At 41.0% G+C, this 22,188-nt stretch overlaps 1 protein-coding gene across 2 annotated transcripts in view; it reads left to right on the forward strand.

The window, feature by feature from the left end:
• Nucleotides 1-22,188, forward strand: part of CMYA5 (cardiomyopathy associated 5) — a 115,222-nt gene that overhangs the window by 618 nt on the left and 92,416 nt on the right. The gene's annotated exons all lie outside the window — the stretch shown is intronic.

Here is a 22,188-nt window from a genome sequence, read left to right on the forward strand (position 1 = left end):
AGAAGAGGGTGTGGGGTGCAAGTGGAGGCGGAGACGCCTGCTCTGGAAACTTCAAATGACTGGAGGTCTCTTGGATGCCCAGCACTGCTAGAGGAGGACCTAATTTTGGTACAAAGCTCATAATTCTCTGGAGGAAAGCACGGATTTCAGGCGCTCCTCTTCTTAAAATTCTGTTGGTGGTGGTGGTTTTTTTCTCTTAAATATCAACCTTTCAGTGCATGTGAATATAACTAGGTAGTACTATATAAAATTATGGGTCTCCCTTCATTTCTATCTCTCTGCATCCCTCTAATGTAGGCCCTAAAATGAAAGTAATAGGAGTCATCTCTCCATTTGGATTTGTTTCTGCTTTTCCTGGTTCTCTTTGAGTATGGGGTTTGAGGGTTTGTTTTTTAGTTTTAGGGGTTTTGTTTGTTTTTTGGTTTGTCCCTCAGTTCTGTCCCCTTCCTAAGTCTATTAATATCAGTACAAAGGCTTTGTAGGTGACAGATGGATGTGCCCGTCTTATCAAAAGTTAGAAGCGCTGCTTAATCAAAGCCAGTAGAGCTGAAGCTGAAAAAGCCCACAGAGTGGCACTGATTAGGGCAAATTGTCAGATAAGAAGTCTGGAATTTCAGACACAAATTTACCATGTAACTACTAAGTGGGAGGCCGGCACAGTCCCTGCCCTCAAGGGCTTTATGGAAGAAGTTTGGAAGCAGTATGGGGACCATAAAACAGTGTGCTAAATATAAGAGAGGGGCAGGAAGGACAGACCTTCTGTGCAAGGTCAGAAGGGAATGTAATTCTGTGGTTGCCTCCAGAAGGAGTGGGCATGATAGGCAGGAGATGCAGAAGAGAAAGGACTTGTGGGAGATGGAACAAAGAGTAAGGGACCTGTGGTTCCTCGGAAGTACTGAGAAGGGCAGGTCTGTCAATCCTAGCCTTTACGGCATTTCTCTTTTTCTTCTTTTTTTTTTTCTTCTTTTTGGGACTCACCTGAGGCATATGGAGGTTCCCAGGCTAGGGGTCGAATCGGAGCTACAGCTGCCAGCCTACACCACAGCCACAGCAACACCAGATCTGAGCTGCATCTGCAACCTACACTACAGCTCACGGCAACACCAGATGCTGAACCCACTGATCGAGGCCAGGGATCAAACCCGAAACCTCAAGATTCCTAGTCGGATTCGTTTCTGCTGCGCCGCAATGGGAACCCCAATGGCATTTTTCTCTTAATGGTAATAGGCATCCTCATATCCTTGCCCAGTGAAAATTTGTGGCCCCTCTCTCCAGAATCTGAAAACCCATTTACTTTAAAATGGGAGCAGCTGACAGTGATTCACAGTAGCACATTGAAGGTGAATTGCTCTTTAAAAAGGTCCAGATCTTCAGGTAAAGATAGGACTTACCTTCAGTAAACGTCACTCAGCCTGCTCTGACTACACACCATAGGGTGGACACCACAAGGGAGTAGAGTAGATCAGAGAAGTGCCAGTAGCAGAGAGAAGGAAAGGAGATGTGTAAGGACTGTGGTACGGTGGGGGCAAGTGGAAAGGAGATGCAGCTGTAGCTCCTTTCAGGAGAGGTGTCAGTTGGAAGGCACTCCTGTGGGAACCAGGAATCTGCGAATTTCTTGTACCTAAAAGTGTGGACAGAGGAGTTCCCGTCGTGTCACAGTGGAAACGAACCCGACTAGGAACCATGAGGTTGCGGGTTCCATCCTTGGCCTCGCTCAGTCGGTTAACGATCCAGCATTGTCGTGAGCTGTGGTGTAGGTCGAAGACGCGGCTTGGATCTAGCATGACTGTGGCTGTGGCGTTGGCTGGCAGCTGTGGCTTTGATAAAACCCCTAGCCAGGGAACTTCCATGTGCCTCAGGTGTGGCCCTAAAAAGAAAAAAAGATGTGGTCAGAAATCAAACTGTTTGATGGGCATGAGTTTAGAAATATGGCCCGAAGTTCTTTTTACTTCTCGGACTACAGGTGAGAGCTTGGAATGTTCTCTAATTTGCAGAAGTAAGAATCAGGAGACTTTCTTCCTCTCAGCTCCTCCATCAAAGTTTTACAATTAAGAGAGGGTTTACTCACTCCATGCCAGTCTCACTACTAAGAGTTTACATATGTTTTCTCATTTTAAACCCTCCCACCAACACTCTGAGGTACCTGTTCTGATAAAATCTACTGAGGGGATGAGGCAAGTAAATGTAAGAACCAAGATGTGAGCCTGGCGGAGTTCCCCTCAGAGCTCAGCAGTAACGGGCCCAGCTAGGATCCATGAGGATGTGGGTTTGATCCCTGGCATCGCTCAGTGGGTTAAGGACCTGTGTTGCCATGAGCTGTGGTGTAGGTTGCAGATGCAGCTCGAATCTGGTGTTACTATGGCTGTGTGTGTGGCTACAGATCCAATTTGACACCTAGCCTGGGAACTTGCAGCTGCCGAAGGTGTGGCCCTAAAACAAACAAACAAAAAGGTGTGAGCCTGGGGCTGTTTACTCCCAGCCACAGCTAGACTTCCACTGCCTCCCTTCTTTCAGAGGAGAGGTCCTTCCTTACTGTAGGGGAAATATGAATGGCTCCAACTGGCTTCTACATGGAAATGTTATTAGAGGAAAATTAAGACCTCATCTGAATCGTGAGAGTTTTCCTCTTCTTGAGTGGAAAATTTGTCTTTGCCTTTCCTTAGAGAGCAGAACCATTCCCAGACATTGAATTACAAACTTATTTTTTTTTAATTGAGAGGTACATAAAAGTAAATAAATGGGAATTCCAGAGGCGGCACAATGGAATCAGCAGTGTCTTGGGAGCGCTGGGTCACAGGTTTGATCTTGGGGACCACACAGTAGATTAAGTATCCAGTGTTGCTACAGCTGCGGCTTAGGTTGCAGCTGTGGCTCGGATCTGATCCCTGGCCCAGGAACAACATATGGTATAAGATGGCCAAAAAAGAAAAAAAAAAAAGGTAAATAAATGGAAATAGCTTAAGTAATAGTGATATAATGATGTGGTATTATTATGCCATTATTAAAATGTTATTTATAAAGAATTCTAACACTATGGAAAATGCATATATTGAATTTGAAAAAATATTCATACTATGATTTAGAATGATCTCACTATAAAGTATGTACTGGAAAGACACTTAAAAGGTTAATAAAGGTTAACATAATAAATAAGATAAAGGTTATGTTACCTTTTACTAACCTTAAAATTAAAAACAGTTAATAGTGGTCATCTCTGAGTGGTAGGATAATGGCTAACATTTTTTCTTTATGTTTAATCTACATTTTTTTGATTTTTCTATAATAAGCAGGAAGTATATATATATATATATATATATATATTTTTTTTTTTTTTTTTTTGGTCTTTTTTGCCATTTCTTGGGCCGCTTCCCGCGGCATATGGAGGTTCCCAGGCTAGGGGTCGAATCGGAGCTGCAGCCACTGGCCTACACCAGAGCCACAGCAATGCAGGATCTGAGCCGCGTCTGCAACCTACACCACAGCTCACGGCAGTGCTGGATCCTCAACCTACTGAGCAAGGCCATGGTTCCTAGTTGGATTCGTCAACCACTGAGCCACGACAGAAACTCCAGGAAGTATATTCTATTATCAAAAAAAAGCCCAAAGTTTACTTTTAAAAATTTAAAAGATACAAAGAGTAATCTTTTATTTGGCCTTCCAGGAATAATATATAGAATTACCTGTAGCCGCCTTTCTGAATCAAGGGGGAAAAAAATCACCTTTAATTGTTAAAATGCGTTTTAGTGTAGGAAAGCTCACCACTACACATGTTAATATTTATATTGGATCAGAGAAGTCCCCTTCTCATAGATCATTCAGTGATATGAATATGATATGTGGCATGGAGAGGCCTGAATGGAAACCCTGTTTGCTATTCCATCGTAGGCAAATACCCTCTCCTCTCTGAGCTCCAAAATTACCCAACGGGATGAATTTTACAGATCTGTAAAAGGGGATAATTAATAATAATTCCTTATTCATAAGGTTGTCAAAGGGTTAAATAAACTATGTGAACATTAGACTGTTTGGAAAAAAAAAAAAGAGAGGAGTTCCCTTCGTGGCTCAGTGGTTAACAAACCTGACTAGTATCCATGAGGACATGGGTTCGACCCCTGGTTTCTCTCAGTGGGTTAAGGATCCAGCATTGCCGTGAGCTGTGGGTAGGTCGCAGACATGGCTCAGATCCAGCATTGCTGTGGCTGCGGTGTAGGCCAGCGGCTACAGCTCTGATTTAGACTCCTGGCCTGGGAACCTCCGAATGCCACCGGTGAGGCCCTAAAATGACAAAAGACAAAAAAAAAAGTTTTTGGCCTTTAATAGGTTCTCAGTAAGTTGTAGTTTTTCCATCCCTTCAGATGAATCAGTATTGGCAGCCAAGCTACCCTATGCCCAGGTAGCTTGGCTGCCAGTACTGATTGCTTCCTGTTCAGCATGAGAAATGGTCCTTTTCCACTTTGCCTTCCTGTACTTCATTCACTAAACATTCACGGAAAGCTTACTACTTGCCATGGACCATGCTGGGGTTATGAAAAATTGCTTAGACTCCATTACTGTCCTCAGGATATTCACATTCTAGGTGGAGAAACAGAAAAATATAATTACATCGTTAACTTTATAAGAGATTTAAGGAAGAAAAGGCCTGTATGAAATATCTCAAAGTAGGGAGAAAGTCTTGGGGTCCATCCTTCCTGGAAAGATTGACGAGGGCTTCACTGGGGGCCTTTGGAGCAGCGTCTTCAATCAGAAGGAAGTGCCCAGAGGGCTTATCATTCGTGAACATCAAAAAAAAAAAAAAAAAGATTTCCATATTGCTGAAACTTCATATAAAAGTTACATGTTGAAAGCATCTCTGTAAAATCCCCAGGATTTGAGAGCTGGGAGAGGCCATAGAAATGTCACTTTCCAACCAATACTTTTGCACATTCAGAAACTGAGTATCAGGGGACATTTCTTCAAAGTCACACAGCTTTAAGCTGTAGAATCAGGACTAGATCCACTTGTCTGGACTCCAGTCTCATGTTCATTAATTTATTCATTCAACACTATTTATTGAACTCCTAGTATATGCCAGGCACTTTCTAGGCACAAAGGATAAGGCAGTGAGTAAGATGAACCAAGTCCCTGCCCTCCTGGGCATGACTTTCCAGGTTGGGGAGACAAATAAAAAAATAGGTAATATATCAGTTGGCAATAAGTGATATGAAGAGGAATACAGTAGGGTAAGTGTCGTGCTGTTTGGGATCAGTGGATAAAGGAAGCCTCTGTGACGAGCTGAAACGAGAAGAGGCTGAAGGAATGAATGATCCAGGCAAAGAGGAGAGGCTGGTGCAACGGCAACGGCACCCAGGCAGCAATATGTGTGGCTTGTTTGAGGAGTACAAGGAAGTCCCATTGCCGGAGCAGAGTAAACAAGGGGGAGAGTGCTGGGAGATGAGCCTGCGAGGTGATTGGGTTGCAGATCAGGTAGGACTTTGTAGATGGTGGTAAAGATTTCAAATTTTATTCTGAGTGAAATAGAAAGCTAGCTTCTTTCTACTGTACCATGTAGGGTTTTAAAAAACACACAAGAAAACTATGGTGATTGCATTATCCTATTAAATGGTAAGCACCTATACATTCATATATTCATCGAACACCTATTGTGTGCCAAATACTGTATGACATGTCTCAAGCTTATGGTTTCTTATATGGAGGAAGATATGTACATAGACCCTCATGATTTTCGTATTTTTCTGACTAGTCCACCAAAACCCAACTCTTTAGTCTTTCCCACAGATCACTCAGAAATTTTTCAGAATTTTTGTTTTGGATCATTTTCTGTGGGTCAATTTCTCTATTTCAACATAGAGGAGTTTTGCAACAGGGGTACCTAAAACTTAAAAATCACCTTCGTTGACAACTTGGCCAGGGCCTATATAAGAAAGGTCTGCTTAAGCTGATAGAGTTAAAATTATTAGTGACATTTATGTTTAATTAATCATTGTAAGAAACAAACCTGTTGGAAGGTGAGGGGAGTTTGTAAATAGTTTTTGTTATCAGTATGGCACCTACTCTGTTGCCCTTTATCTATTTATATGATGTCTCCTACTGCTGTGCTTACCTAGGTGTTTTGACAGGGGTGTTATTTGAGCCAGTCCTCTTTGGAGGTCAGTGGAAAGAGCTGAGATGGGAGGGGTGACTGCTTAGGATGCCAGAGACTGAGGGAGAAGATAAAACAGAGGCACTTGGAGCCAGAAATTGAAGAGCTATTTAAGTGTTGGCTGCATGGGAATTACATGCCCTTGGCGAGACTTTGACTCAATATACGGGGCTACAGCAAGAGCTGGATGTTTTTGCTTTAAAACAGCAAACCTACTAAAGGGCAGGACATATTAACTGATAGAATTTTGTTTTTAAAAAAAAAATGTGTCTTATATTTCCCAGATATTCTGAACCGGAGCTCAAATTCCCCTTCCTTCCTATCAAAACAACACAAAAAATACAACAACAACAACAACAACAAAACCTCAAAGGAATCAGCTGCAAGAGACTGGATCTGATTTGTACCAGAAAAGTAATCTTTGGTTTACTCCAATATTATCTTACAGAAATAGTGGATAATAAAATACTTACAGTGTGACCCACACACATCATTTTGAATTTTCTCATAGCCACGTGAAAAGAGTAAAAAGAAACAGGTGAGATTAATTTTAATACTATATTTTATTCAACTCAGTATCCAAAGTATTATCATTTCAACATGTAGTCAGTATAAAAACTATTCATGGGATATTTTACTTTTTTGTGTGCTAAATCTTTGCAATTTGATGTTTTACATTGATGGTACATCTTAATTCCCTCCACCTGGCTACATTTCAAGTGTTCATTAGCCATGTGGGGCTAGTGGCTACCATACTGGACCATACTGGCCTGATAATACCTCTTTTTATGTGCTTGGCACCAGGAACATCAGCGTGATTGGATGGCCCAGTTCCTTCTTAAGGAGCTCACAGCCTGGTGAGAGGCGCAGTTAACCCAACATAATGTCATAAGCATTACACTAAGAATATTAACAAAGGAATAGAGAAAAGACATGTATTATTCTTATAATGAAACTTAGAGAGGTTTTGCAGAGGTGATACTGCAGCTGGGCAGAAAGATATTCCAGCCATAATATGTGTGATTGGATATTCTTTAGTTCCTGTTTCCAGCTCTTGTGCTAATTATTACTCTGTCTAAGCTTTCTTTTTCTCATTGAGAATCACTCCGTATTTCCAGGACTCGGAATATTTGTTCAGTGAGTAAGTGTATGGCAAAAATAAATGAATGAATGAATGAGTAAGTGAGTGTCAAGCCACACAGACTCCCTAGAGAAGCGAACTTCATTGGGATGCTGAACCTGTTAGATGAGGTAGAATTTCATCAGTTGCTGACCATTCATTTTCCAGGGATTGACAAGAGCCAGGGACTCTGGAAACACAGTACCTTCAAGGGACAGTGATAAGAACTGAGGGATTGTTCAATTAGGATGTCTGTGGTTATCATTCCCACTTTCTGTGACTCGTCAGGAAGCCTCTGTAGACTGACCCTTGAGCCAGATCATCCGATGGTAGGGTAAGAATAGGCTTTGCTTTTTGCCCAGAGAAAAGTGTTCTGTTAAGGCAATTGGGGTGTATTCAGTTCCAAAATTCCACATCCTAATCTGATAAAAGTCTGAGGTATGTGGGAAGATTAATTGTTGCTACCAAAGCAAATGTTCAAAGCCCTTTCGTGGAACCATTACTGTGTTTTCTTATTTGGGGTACACTTCTCTCTCTCAGAAAGAAAGAAAGAAAAAAAATCCACATGCTAACCAGAAATCTGCACTCATCTCAAGTTTCTTCTTTATGGTTGAGTTCACTACAGCATTTAAAATTCTTGATTTGTAAATAAAGTGAGTTTCCTCCTGTAATGCCTTTGTTAAAATAACATTTATTGAGTGGAATATAGGGTGCTGGGTGGTGAGCAGCAGTTCAACAAAATCTGCAAGAGAAATTGAACCACAGAAGTTGACTACTTGCAAATCCTGGAGGAAGTGCATGGCACATTCCTCGAGGGGCCACACAGGGAGGTCAAGGCAGAGAGAGAGGCAGACGCCAGGACACATGGCTTCATGAGGGTCTCTGGATGGAGTGTTTTAGGGGTTCTTGGACTAAGGCTGGATCATTCAGTGCAAACCAAAATGAATGGGATTTGATCAAGGTCGCAGAGGTCTTATCTAAGGGACTCACTAGAGGAAGGCTCTGGACTGCAGGGGAGACCATTAATCACAAGGAGTGTTGGAGAAGTCATATCAGGAGCTTTGTCTGAGGACTGTTGCCAGGGCATGTTCTTGCATGAGGGAGCCGGTGTCAGTTTAAGGCCCCCTCTGAAGGCCACTTGGCCCAACAAAATGGGCCACAGCAGCAGTGCCACAGTGTATCTTAGCTAAATATGAGATGCCTCCCATTTCGGAATTGCATCTACTATAAGAAAAGAAGCTGATGCAGTCAACAAATATTTGTTGACAGCCATCTGTGTATGAAACAAAGCAAATTAGGCCTGGAAATGAGTGAACAAAACAGAGCTCCTTATCTTTAAGAGTTGAGTCTCTGGAGAGATTAGACATTCAACAAGTCATCTCATAAGTCAATAGCTGAAGTGAATGCATTGGTCAAATGAATTGGGCCTGGGGAGCAGAGGTAGGGTTTGACCAGGACCCTGGTCCTTCAAGTCCCAGTCTATTAGGCCTCCTGCTCATTCCATGGGGAATTTTCTGGCAATCCCCATGTCATCTGGCCAGCAACTTCTGTATCTGCCTAAAGCAGGAGGCCTCCTTGTCCTATGATCCAGGTATTGCAGGAAAGCCTGGCTGCTAATGACACTTATCCTACATGTGACTTTAGCATCATCTCCTGGCTGGTTTATGTTTCTGAAGAGTGAATAGAGACCCAGAGAAGGAAAGGAAACCAACATCGACTCAAGGAGTAGCTAGCCTGTTCCAAGCACAGTCACTTGTTACTTTGAGTCATTTTCACAGTTGCTGTATGATACAGGCATTGTTTTCATCATTTTCTGGAAGAGAAGGTGGAGACTTAGCAATCATGAGTAATTGACTTAATGTCAGAGGGCTAGTAAGTATGATAGGAGTCTAACCATAGTCTAATGACAGAGCCAGTGCTGGAACACTCATGCATTCAGTGCTCATCTCAAGATTTTACACACATCTGGTCCTTATTAACTAATTTATTCCTTCCTTCCTCTCCTCCTTCCTCCCTCCCTTCCTTCTTCTCTCTCTCTTTCTTTTTTTTAGGGCCACACCTGTGGCATATGGAAGTTCCCAGGTTAGGGGCTGAATCGGAGCTGTAGCCACTAGCCTATACCACAGCCACAGCAACGCCAGGTCCAAGCTGCTTCTGCAACCTATACCACAGCTCACAGCAATGCCGGATCCTTAACGCACTGAGTGAGGCCAGGGATCATACCTGCGTCCTCATGGATACTAGTCAGATTCGTTTCCCCTGAGCCATGACAGGAGCTCTGTCTTTCTTTTTTTTAACTTGCATTTAATTTTAAAAACTAATTATTTCAATTTATTTATAATTTTAAAAGCAGAGCATAAAATACCCAGACAATCTATGTAGTAGCTAATCTGACCAGCAACTTAACTGTATTAAGTTTCCAATGTGTAATAGGGAGAGTAGGTCTTATGTTTAAAAATAGATGTTAAGCAATCCAGTGTACTTGAATTTTCAAAGGTCAAACATAGTAATACCAAAATAACTTCTCTGAATGCTCTATGGTGTCCTATGATAAATATTCAATAGGTATTTATTTATAGTATCTATAATGGAATTTCTGCTGTGGTGTAACAGGTTAAGGATCTGGTGTTGACTCTGCAATGGTGTGAGTTCAATCTTTGGTCCATTGCAGTGCGTTAAGGATCTGACGTTGTTGCAGCTGTGGCGTAGGTCACAATGGCAGCTTGGATGCAGTCCCTGGTCTGAGAACTTCCTTGTACTGCAGATCCGACCTCCCTACCCCTCAAAAATCAGCTCCTCCATTTAAAGGACAGCATTTGTGGGAATTCCCTTTGTGGCTTAGCGGTGACAAACCTGACTAGTATCCATGAGGAAGTGCTTTCGATCCCTGGGCCTGCTCAGTGGGTTAAGGATCCGGCATTGCCGTGAGCTGTGGTGTAGGTTGCGGACACAGCTCAGATCCTGAGTTGCTGGGGCTGTGGTATAGGTTGGCAGCAGTATCTCCACTTAGACCCCTAGCCTGATAACTTCCATATGCCACCGGTGTGAACCTAAAAAGACAATTGAAAAAAAAGGACAGAATTTGTATTGGATTTAGCATGGTACACTTTTGGTATGGGGCAGGGTGTGAGGGGAGTTGCTGCAGTATGAATTTATGATGGCTTGAAGTAGGTTCTTAGTTCCCTGACTGGGAATTGAACCAGGGCCATGGCAATGAAAGCACCAAATCCCAATTACTAGACCATCAGGGTCTAGTGGCTGGAAGCAGGGCTCTGGCTCTTCTTCGGAGAAAGAATTTCAGCAAAGAGATGGAAAATAGTGAAATAGGTAAAGGGTTCCTTAGTAGCAGAGTATGTCTGAAAAGGACACATGGGCAGGCTCGGTGGGAGTTGTGCACTTGGGGGTGATTTAAATCATTTATATGGGGGCAGTTTTCTGGTTCCCTCTGGCCAATCATTTTCTTTGTTTGGCTTTGTGTCCATATTTGGTCTGAATCAGGGCCCTCCCAGATGTGTGCACACATCTTTTAGCCAAGATGGATTCCAGTGTGAGGGCCTCTAGGAGGTTGGCAGGATATGTTATGGGCTAGGGCCTCCTCCCTTCTCTGACCCCTGCGGAACCTTTCTGCACATGTGTAGTTTGAGAGGTCTCCTTGATCCTAGGAATGAGAATTACATGGCTTCCTTATTTTTTACCCAAGCAGGACCAGCTTTTCCTTGCTCCTGCCATTATCTTTATCTTGAAGTATCTGTCCACAGAGGACAGATTCTAGCTTCTCAGGCTGGGGCCCATCTATCTCCTTCCTCACTTTGAAGTTTGCGCATATAGTTTTTTTTTTTTTTGTTCGTTTGTTTTTTCAAGAGAGAATGAAGAGAAGAGAGTGAGACAACAATCTGACTCTTCTTAAAGTTTTAGGATCTTCAAGAAGGACTTCAGTGAATCAGTAAAAGAATTCAGTAAATCACCATTTGGGACATAAACCAGATTATAAAGCAAAAGCACTGGATGGGATTAAAAGGACCTGGATTATCCTCCTGGCTCCACTACTTACTAGCTATATGACTTGGAGCAAAAGAACCTCTTTGCATCTGTACCATGGCTTCCAAGGCCCACCTGAATGGCTTACCTCTCAGCTCATCTCATCCCCTTCTTCTTTGTTCACCATATTCCAACCACACTGGCTTCTTTCTGAATCTCTTGCCTGCTAAGCGTGTCTTTGCATATGGTTCTGCACATTTGCCTTTTTCTCTCCCTAGAATGTTTCTTCCCCAAATTCACCTTTCAGGTTACAGTGCAAATGCCACTTTCCTAAAGAGCCTTTCCGAAACCACCCTGCCTAATGGGCTTTCTTCATAGCTTTCACATCATTCATTATTTCATATTCCTCTTCTTGGTACCTATCACTATCTGAAATTTTTTTTTTTTTTTTTGGTTTATTGATTGTTTACTGCCACTACTAGACTGGAAGCAGGGGCATTGCTTTTCTTCTCTGCTGTTATCTCTAGCAGCTAGAACACAGTATTGGGCACACAGTAGGTGCTTATGAAATGGTGGTTAACTGAATCATTGTTTGGATTATACCACAAAGTGTTGCATTTTAGGATCTCATGTTTCTTTCTCTCAGATCAACACCATTCTTCAAGCACCTTGTTCTTAGTTGCCCAAACCATGGCATGGAGAATGAAAACAGAATTGTCTTGAATTTGGAAAATGCAAGTCAGTAAAGAGATTAATGACGTAGAAATGCAAATACTTGGGAGAGGGTTAGTAAACCTGTCTGCATCTATTTTAGATTGGATTCCCTTTGGAACAAATCCCTTTGGATATGGGATCTAAAAAGCTCTCCTGAAAGAAGAGGGAAAAGTGGGTGCTTAGAAGAAGAGTGAGAGGGCACTAAAGGCAGATGGCCTCCCCAGTTTATTCTTTGCAGAGGAGGGAGCTAAGGATATTACCTAGCAAACTGCAAGATAAATAAACAAAAAACCAGCTTTCTCTAAACCCTTGTCCTCAGATCACTAATAGCTCTGAGAGGGAGTGATATTATTTCCCTGACTCCTTGGAGAATCCAGAATACAAAAAAGGCACGGGATGGGGGGAAAGCATCCTCAAAGTTAGCAGTGTTGATATTGGAACTAAAATTGCCTGATGAGCAAATGTATAGTTCAGTTGGCCAACAGAATTAGGACTCCCACTTAATTTACACAGTTGACCCTTTGGAAGAAAAGCCTAGTGGAGTCCCTGGAGAGCAACCTAGATGATCAGGGAGATACAGGACCAAGGCAGAGAGAGGACTGCCAGCATCAGAAAGTCAGGACCTTATCATCTGAATAACTTATAAGAATCAATGGCCTACTTTATGTTGGAGGAAAATGGCAAGAAACTTAAGAGGTTTCTGTTTCTCTCTGCTCCAATTCCTACTTGCTACTCAACCTGCCAAAGTTTCCACTTGTCAGTCCCATAAGTTCCCTTGGATTGAATTTGCATAGTTTAAGAGTTTAGAATTATAAATTTAGAAACCTAAGCTTCAGTAACAGTACTGCCACTGAATAGGTTTCCATTTGCCAGGAAAGTCTTATGTAGGTGATTTTCTCTAGATGAAATCTGCTGCCTTGGATTCCAGAGTCTGTGTCACTCAGGGTTTGGAGTTGCCATACAAGTTAACTGTGGCCAATTTAAACAGAAAATGACTTTATTTAAAGGATATTGGTAGCTCCTAGAATCATGAGAATTGTGGAAGAGTAGGTTTAGGTAGCTAGGAACAACCCTTAAAACCATGCCTCAAAACTGGTCTGGTGACCTATATGATCCAATTATGTAAAGACAAATAACCCGATTTAAAAATGGGCAAAGGATCTGAATCAACAGGTCTCAAAGACGGCATACCAATGTCCAGTGAGCACATGAAAAGATGCTCACCATCATTAACTATCAGGGGAGTGCACATCAGAACGACAGCAAGGCACAACTTCCCACCTGCTAAGGTGGCTATAATAAAAAAGACAAACAATAGCAAGTGTTGGTGACAATATGGAAAAATCAGAATCCCCATATACTGCTGTGGGGTTGCAGCGGCTTTGGAAAACAATCTGGAAGTTCCTCAAAATAGTAAGCATAGAGTTACCATGTTGTTACAGAAACCATGGCAGCAGAAAGAGACAAGCGGCACCCCAAGATGTGGAGTAGCCGGGTTTTTTAGCACCAGTGGAGGCTCAGAGGATTTGCCTCCAGAGTCTGGAGCACAAGGTCTTTGCTCTGGGTAGCTTTTATACAATACAGACTTCCGGTCTTGTCCCACCCCCCTAACCCCCCCACCTTCCCCTAGCAGATGGTGTTCCTGCCTAAGAAGCTGAGTAAGCAACATTACAAAAACAGGGTAGTTCTGGTTGTGGCTCTGTGGTTAACAAATCATGACTAGGAACCATGAGGTTGTGGGTTTGATTCCTGGCCTTGCTCAGCCAGTTAAGGATCTGGCATTGCTGTGAGCTGTAGTGTAGGTCGCAGATGTGGCTCAGATCCCACATTGCTGTGGCTGTGGCATAGGCTGGTGGCTGCAGTTCTGATTAGACCCCTAGCCTGGGAACCTCCATATGCCACAGGCGCGGCCCTGAAAAGGAAAAAAAAAAAGATTACAAAAACAAAACTGATAAGCAATCCTTGGAGCACAGCTAGCAGAGCTGCTAGCAAGGCCATAAGACGCATTGTTGCTACAAGATTACAAGAAGGGCGGTATGGGGTAGGCAAAGCTGCTGACAGGCAGGTAGCTGCCTCCTCAGTGGGGGTGTAGGGGGGTGGGAGGGTGTTTCTCTAGTCAAAACTCTTACTTCAATATGACCTAGCAATTCGACTCCTAGGTATATACTCAAGAGCAGTGAACACCTATGTCCACCAAAAAACTTGTACACAAGTGTTCCTAGCAGCATTATTCCTAATAGCCAAAAAGTGGAAACCACTGAAATGTCCATCAACTATTGAGTGAATAAAGAAAGTTTGGTATAGTCATACAATGAAATATGATTTAGCCTTCAAAAGGAACGAAATACTGATTCTTGCTACAACATGCCTCAACCTTGAAAACAGTATGCTGTGTGAACGAAGGATCACGTATTGTATATTTCCATTATGAAATATCCAGAATAGGCAAATCTTTCGAGACAGAAGGTAGATTAGTGGTTACCTAGAACTGGGAGGGAGATAGAGAGAGGACCTGGGGGATGATGTTTAAGGGGTATGGGGTTAACTTTGGGGGATGAAAATGTTTTAAATGGTGTAGTAATGTTTGCACCACTCTGCGGATATACTAAAAGCCAATGAATTATACACTTTAAGTGGGTGAATTGTGTAGTATGTAAATTATATCCCAATAAAGCTTTTTTTTTTTTTTTTTTTTTAAGTTCTCTGATAAGGAAACAGTGGTCATTACTTTTGGGCAGTAGATGTCACTGTTTGTACTGTTGCCACTTCCGTAATAGTCGCTCGGTATTGCACCAGCTGTAACCTCTGTTACCTCCAGAGAGATTGAGGGGCTCCACCTCCGTTTCTTCCAATAGGAGCCCTCAAATCAGCCTGGAATGGGTCTGAAGGTCATCAGTGGATGGTATCTGGCAGTGTCAGCTCTGCCTCCTCTGGGATCCAGAGTGGGGAATTTACCAAATGGCAAGAGAAATCAGATGCTGGGCAGTCAAAAAGGGTGTCACATGTCCCCTAGAACAGCATGAGCACTAGACAAGAATTTCTTCAGTTTTTGTTACCTGATCCTTGGTTTTATTAATAAGTCCTGCAGTAGATTTTGCTTTTTTGATGGGAGTACAACACTTTTATTAAAACAATGGAGCCAATCAGCTAGTTGTTACTTCCATAGGGAATTTAATCAAAAATACAACCCAGAGCAATGACCAACAACCACATAAGGTTGAAAATCGTTCCCCACTAAATATCAGATGAACCTGATTATTACTGTTTATTCTAGCTTTAACTTTCCATTTATTATACAAAAACAAACGTGTCTTTCATTAAGGCCTCAGCATGGCCTGTCTTACCTACCTTGCTCTTTCTGCTTTGGGGTTTCAGAGCCCTATTAAAGTCTGTTAACTCTCTGTTTGCTATAATTAGAAAATTAATTGCCATGTAATCCTTCTAGTCTGTATACCTAGGTCCATCCTTCTTTGGAAAATTGTGCTACAACTTACAAGGTAGGATGCTGTGACCTGGTCAAGCAGAGAAATGAGACTCAAGTAGTATGAGATTCTCTTTTCTGGTAACTTGAAAATGGAGGCACAGATTCTGTTTAGCTAGTTTTAGAAGAGTTTGAGGACAAGTCTCAAATTTTTGGAGATGTATTCAATATTATTTTGATCTTTTTAATAATGTTATGTCAGAATATTGGTTGTTATTTTTTTTGAAAACTATTAGTATATTTTTCTGTTAGTCCAAAAAAAAAAAAAAAAGCTTCCAAATTTGTACCTGTAAGCTGTCCAAGAAGAACATGAGCTAAAATTGTTGGGTATGATTTGGTATCTGAGATGGTATCCAGAAAAAAATGGTATTTAATGCTAAATAAAAGCTATCTTGGATTTCTCTTGTGGTGCAGCAGATTAAGGATCTAGCCTTGCTACTGCAATAGCTTGGGTTGCTGCTGTGGTGTGGGTTCGATCACTGGCCTGGGAACTTCCATACACTGTGGGTGTGGCCAAAAAAAAAGGCGATGTGTCAAGACAAGGAGCCCAGAGTGCAGTAGTCCCCTCTAATGCACAGGGAGTATGTTCCAAGACCCTCATTGGATTCCTGAAACCCCAGATGGTACTGAACTCTATTATATCCTATGTTTTTTTTCTATACACACATATATACATACAGTTTAATTTAGACAACAGGAAGAGTAAGAGATTAACAACAATAACTAATAACAAAATAGAACAGTTCCAATACACTGTAATAAGTTTTATGAATGTGGTCTCTCTCTCAAAATATCTTACTAAACTGTATTCACTCTTCTCGTGGTGATGTGCAAAGATGAAATGCCAACGTAATGAGATAAAGGGATGTAAAGGACATAGGCATTGTGACGTAGGTTAGGCTAGTATTGAATTGACAGTAGGTCAGAGGGAGGATCATCTGCTTTGAGTGATCCTGGATCATGGAGCCGGGCAATTTGATGGTTGGATGTCAGGAGCAGAAGATGTCCGCGTGGGGTGGGATGGAGTGGGATGGTGCAAAATTTGATCATGTTGCTCTGAATGGCACATAATTAAAAACTTATGAATTGTTTATTTCAAGAATATTCCATTTGAATCTTTGAGCCATTGTTGACTGTGGTAACTGAAATCCTAGAAAGCAAAACTGGGAAAAGGAGGACCTCTGTATAGAAGATGAGTTTTGAGGAGAACCCACACAGAGGGGAGGCTAGGATTCTGAGTACAAGATTTCCCAAATGAGTTTTTATGAAAAAAATTTTTTTTATTAGGATTCCCCATTGTGGCTCATTGGAAACGAATCTGACTAGTATCCATGAGGACGCAGGTTCAACCCCTGGCCTCGCTCAGTGGGTTAAGGATCCAGCATTGCCATGAGCTGTGGTGTCGGTCGCAGGCATGGCTCAGATCCTGTGTTGCTGTGGCTGTGACATAGGCCAGCGGCTACAGCTCCATTTAGTTGCCTAGACTGGGAACCTGCATATGCCTTGGGAGTGGTCCTAAATAGACAAAAAATTTTTCTTTATTATACTTGATTTACAATGTTCTGTCAATTTCTGCTATACAGCAATGTGATCCAGTTATACTATATATACACATTCTTTTTCTCACATTATCCTCCATCATGTTCCATCTCAAGTGATTAGATAGAGGTCCCTGTGGTATACAGCAAGATCTCATTGCTTATTCACTCCGAATGCAATAGTTTGCATCTACTAACCCCCAAATCCCAGTCCATTCCAATCCCTCTCCCTCCCCCTTGGCAACTACAAGTGTATTCTACATGTCCATGAGTTTGTTTCTTTTCTGTAGATAGGTTCATTTGTGCCATATATTAGATTCCAGATGTAAGTGATATCATATGGTATTTGTCTTTCTCTTTCTGACTTAGTGTGAGAGTCTCTAGTTCCATCCATGTTACAGTAAATGGCATTCTTTTGTTTTTTTTTTTATGGCTGAGTAGTATTCCATTGTGTATGTGTACCACATCTTCTTAATCCATTCGTCTGTCTTTGGGTGTGTACTTTGTTTTCATGTCTTGTCTATTGTGAATTGTGCTGCAGTGAACATAGGGGTGTATGTGTCTTTTTGAGTGAAAGTTTTGTCCAGATAGATGCCCAGGAGTGGGATTGCTAGATCATATGGTAGTTCTGTATTTAGTTTTCTGCAGTACCTCCATACTGTTTTCCATGGTGGTTGTATTAATTTACATTCCCACCAACAGGGTAGGAGAGTTCCGTTTTCTCCACACCCTCTCAGGCATGTGTTATTTGTAGACTTACTAATGATGGCCATGCTGACCGATTTGAAGTGGTACCTCAGTGTAGTTTTGATTTGCATTTTTCTAATAATTAGTGATGTTGACCATTTTTATTGGCCATCCATCTTATGTCTTCTTTGGAGAAATGTTTATTCAGGTCTTCGGTCCATTTTTCAATTGGGTTGTTGGTTTTTTTGCTGCTGGCTTGTATGAGTTGTTTGTATATTTTGGAGACTAAGCCCTTGTTGGTTGCATTGTTTTCAACTATTTTTCTCCTATTCTGTAGGTTGTCTTTTTCTTTTATGGTTTCCTTTGCTGCGCAAAACTTGATTAGGTCTCATTGGTTTATTTTTGTTTTATTTCTATTGCTTTGGGAAACTAACCTAAGAAAGCATGGTTGATAGCAGAGAATGTTTTGCCCATGTTCTCTTCTAGGAGTTTTATGGTGTCTTGTCTTATGTTTAAGTCTTTTAGACATTTTGAATTTATTTTTGTGCATGGTGTGAGGATCTATTCTAATTTCATTGATTTACATGCAGCTGCCCAGTTTTCCCAGTACCACTTGCTAAAGAGGTAAAGAGTCTTTTTCCCATTTTATATTCTTGCCTCCTTTGTTGAAGATTAATTGACCATAGGTTTCTGGGTTTATTTCTGGGTTCTGGATTCTGTTCCATTAGTGTGTATGTCTGTTTTTTGTACCAGTAGCACACTGACTTGATTACTGTAGCTTTGTAGTATTGTCTGAAGTCTGGGAGAGTTATGCCTCCTGCTTGTTATTTTTCTCCTCAGGATTGCTTTGGCAATTTTGGGTGTTTTATGTTTGCATGTAAATTTTTGGATTGTTTGTTCTAGTTTGTGGAAAATGTCATGGGTAATTTGGTAGGGATTGTTTTAAATCTGTAGATTGCTTTGGGTAGCTGTAGATTGCTTTGGGTAGTATGGCTGTTTTAAAGATGTTAATTCTTCCAATCCAGGAGCATAGAATACCTTCTCATTTCTTTGAGTCTTTGATTTCCTTGATCAATGTTTTATAGTTCTCAGCATATAAGTCTTTCACCTCCTTGGTCAGGTTTATTCCTAGGTATTTAATATTTTGGGTGTGATTTTACAAGGTGTTGCATTTTTATATTCCTTTTCTAATATTTCACTGCTAATATACAAAAATGCAAGCAATTTCTTGGGGTTTTTATTTGTTTATTTGTTTCTGTTTTTGTTGCTTTTTAGGGCTGCACCTACAGCATATGGATGTTCGCAGGCTAGGGGTCCAATCAGAGCTACAGCTGCCGGCCTACGTTGCAGCCGCAACAACATCAGATCAGAGGCGCGTCTGTGACCTACATCACAGCTCACAGCAATGCCAGATCCTTAACCCACTGAACAAGGCTAGGGATCGAACCTGCAACCTCATGGTTCCCAGATGGATTCATTTCTGCTTCCCCACAAGGGGAACTCCCAGAAATGGAAGCAATTTCTGAATGTTAATCTTGTATCCTGTTACTTTGCTGAATTCATTGATCAGTTTGGGTAGTTTTTGTTTGGAGTCTATATATATATATATTTGGATACATTTAATTTCTTTTTGGATACATTTTTATTTCTTTTATTTGTCTGATTGCTGTGGCTAGGACTTCAAATACTATATTGAATAAAAGTGGTAAGAATGGATATCCTTGTCTTGTTCCAGATTTTAGCAGGAAGGCTTTCAGCTTTTCTCAGTTGAGTATTATATTGGCTGTGGGTTTTCATGAATGGCTTTTATTATGTTAAGGTATATTCCTTCTGTACCCACTTTGGTAAGAGTTTTTTAAATTTTTATCATGAATGGATGTTGGACCTTGTCAAATGCTTTTTCTGAGTCTATCGAGATGATCATGTGGTTTTTGACTTTTCTTTTGTTAATGTGGTGTGTGATGTTGATTGATTTGCATACATTGAACCATCCTTGTGCACCTGGGATGAATCCTACTTGGTCATGGTATATGATCTTTTTTATACGTTGCTGGATTCCACTGGCAAAAATTTTGTTGAGAATTTTTATATCTATATTTATCAAAGATTTTGGCCTGTAATTTTATTTTTGGCAGATCTTTGTCTGGTTTTGGTATTAGGGTGACGGTGGCTTCATAGAATATCTTTGGGAGTGTTCCTTCTTCTTCAACCTTTGGAAAAGTTTAAGAAGGATGGATTTCAGTTCTTTGTATGTTTGGTAAAATTCACCTGTGAAGCCACCTGGTCCTGGACTTTTGTTTGTAGGGAGTGTTTTTATTATATATTCAATTTCATTTCTAGAGATCAGTCTGTTCAGTTGATCTGTTTCTTCTTGGTTCAGTTGTGGCAGGCTGTAAGGCTCTAGAAAGTTGTCCATTTCTTCTAGGTTGTCAAATTTGTTGGCATATAATTGTTCATAATATTCTCATAAGGCTTTTGTAGTTCTGCTGTAACCTTTGAAATTTCTCCTTTTTCATTTCTTATTTTTTTTTTTTAGCTCTTTCTCTCCTTTTCTTGGTGAGTCTTGCCAGAGGTTTGTCAATTTTGTTTACCTTTACAAAGAGTCAGCTCTTGGTTTTATTGAATTTTTCTATTGTTTTTTAAATCTCTATTTTATTGATTTCCTTTTTGATCTTTATGATTTCCTTCCTTCTAATTTTAGGTTTTGTTTGCTCTTCTTTTTCTAATTCTTTTAGGTGGTGGGTTAAGTTGTTGATTTGAGATTTTTCTTCTTTTCTGAGGAAGGCCTGTATTGTTGTGAACTTCCCTCTAAGCACTACATTTGCAGTATCCCATGGATTTTGAATGGTTGTGTTTTCATTCTCATTTGTCTCGAGGTATTTTTTCAATTTCGCTTTTGATTTCCTCATTGACCCACTGGTTTTTTAGTAGCATGTTGTTTAATCTCCTGTATCAGTTTTCTTTCTCATTTCTTTTCCTGTGGTTGATTTCTAGTTTCATGCCATTGTGGTCAGAGAAGATACTTGAAATAATTTCTATACTCTTAAAATTGTTGAGGTTAGTTTTGTGCCCTACTATGTGGTCAATCCTTGAGAATGTTCAATGTGCACTTGAAAAGAGTGTATATTCTGATTTTTTTTTGGATGTAATTTCCTGAAAATGTCAATTAAGTCTAACTTTTCTATTGTGTCATTTATGATCTCTGTTGTCTTCTTGATTTTCTCTCTAGAGGATTTGTCCGTTGGTGTGAGTGGGGTGTTAAATTCTCTTACTATTATTGTATTCCCATCAAGTTCTCCTTTTATGTCTGTTCATATTTGTTGTATGTATTTGGGTGCGCCTATAATAGCATATACCGTGATGAGTGTAATATCTTCTTCTTGAATTGATTCTTCTATTATTAAATAGTGTCCTTCTTTGTCTTTCTTTATGGCCTTTGTTTTAAAGTCTGTTTTATCTGAGATGAGTTTTGAACTTCTGATTTCTTGTCTTCATTTGCATGAAATACTTTTTTTAAATTAGTTTCTAAAACTTTAAAATTATCCATCCAAAACAGAGCACGTACCAGGGAAGGACTGGCTCAGAATTCTGTGAGTACACCTTATTGTCTACCCAGTCATAAGAGAGTGAAAGCTGTTTGGACCTAATTGTTACCCAGGGGGGCCCCATTCTTTATCAAGGCCTGTGAGGCCAACAGCCAGTGGTGAGATTCCATTGCTCTCCCACCCCTTTCTCCTTGTTCTCTGGAATGTAGTAATTGGAAAGGGGTCAAGCAATTAAATACCTTTTCAGAAAGCCAGGAGCCTTTGCTTTTGTTTTTGGTGAATCACTTAATGTCCTTGAAATAATGGTCTGTTACAAAGAAAAACTAAGGACTCCAAGACAATTTTGTAGACTCTGGGGCTGAAGGTGCCATTGGTGGCAGCTGTGTCGAGTCATGTGCAAGAGAAACCGAGGAGGCTATGCTAGAGGAGAGGAAGACAAACACAGTGACAGAGAGACAAGTAGCTCCCTTGATTCCTGGTGGATTTCCCGTTTCCTCTTCCCTTTGAGGGCTGAACATTTCTTTTGGCTGCCCTTGATTTTATGAGATAATCTTTATTTCCTTAAGATAAATCCCTTCTATGAGAGCGTGCTTGAGAGCATTTGGCTTTTAGCATCAAGAGTGCTCTCACTTCTTAGCATTTCTAACACCCTCTCCCCCCACCACAGACCTTGGCTACACATATCCTTGAAATAATGGTCTCGGGGCTAGTCATGAGAACCCCCAAAAGGTGGAGTCATGCCACATTCCCAGAAATACTCCCCCATCCCCCACATCAGTAATCATTTGAACATCACAGTATTGAAACCCAAAGCTGCCGTTGGTATTCCTTGACCATAACATGCCACCATCATATTTTAAAAAATCTGCTTCAGATATGAAGAAACTAATCCCTCCCATCCTCATGCCTCCCCATTGCCAATTTTTAAGCTCTATTGAACATAGAGTTATAGACCTAAAGAGAGGTTTGTGGTGAGCTAACATCAA

Source organism: Phacochoerus africanus, chromosome 4 (genome assembly GCF_016906955.1).
Source record: "Phacochoerus africanus isolate WHEZ1 chromosome 4, ROS_Pafr_v1, whole genome shotgun sequence".
Classification (NCBI taxonomy): Eukaryota; Metazoa; Chordata; class Mammalia; order Artiodactyla; family Suidae; genus Phacochoerus; species Phacochoerus africanus.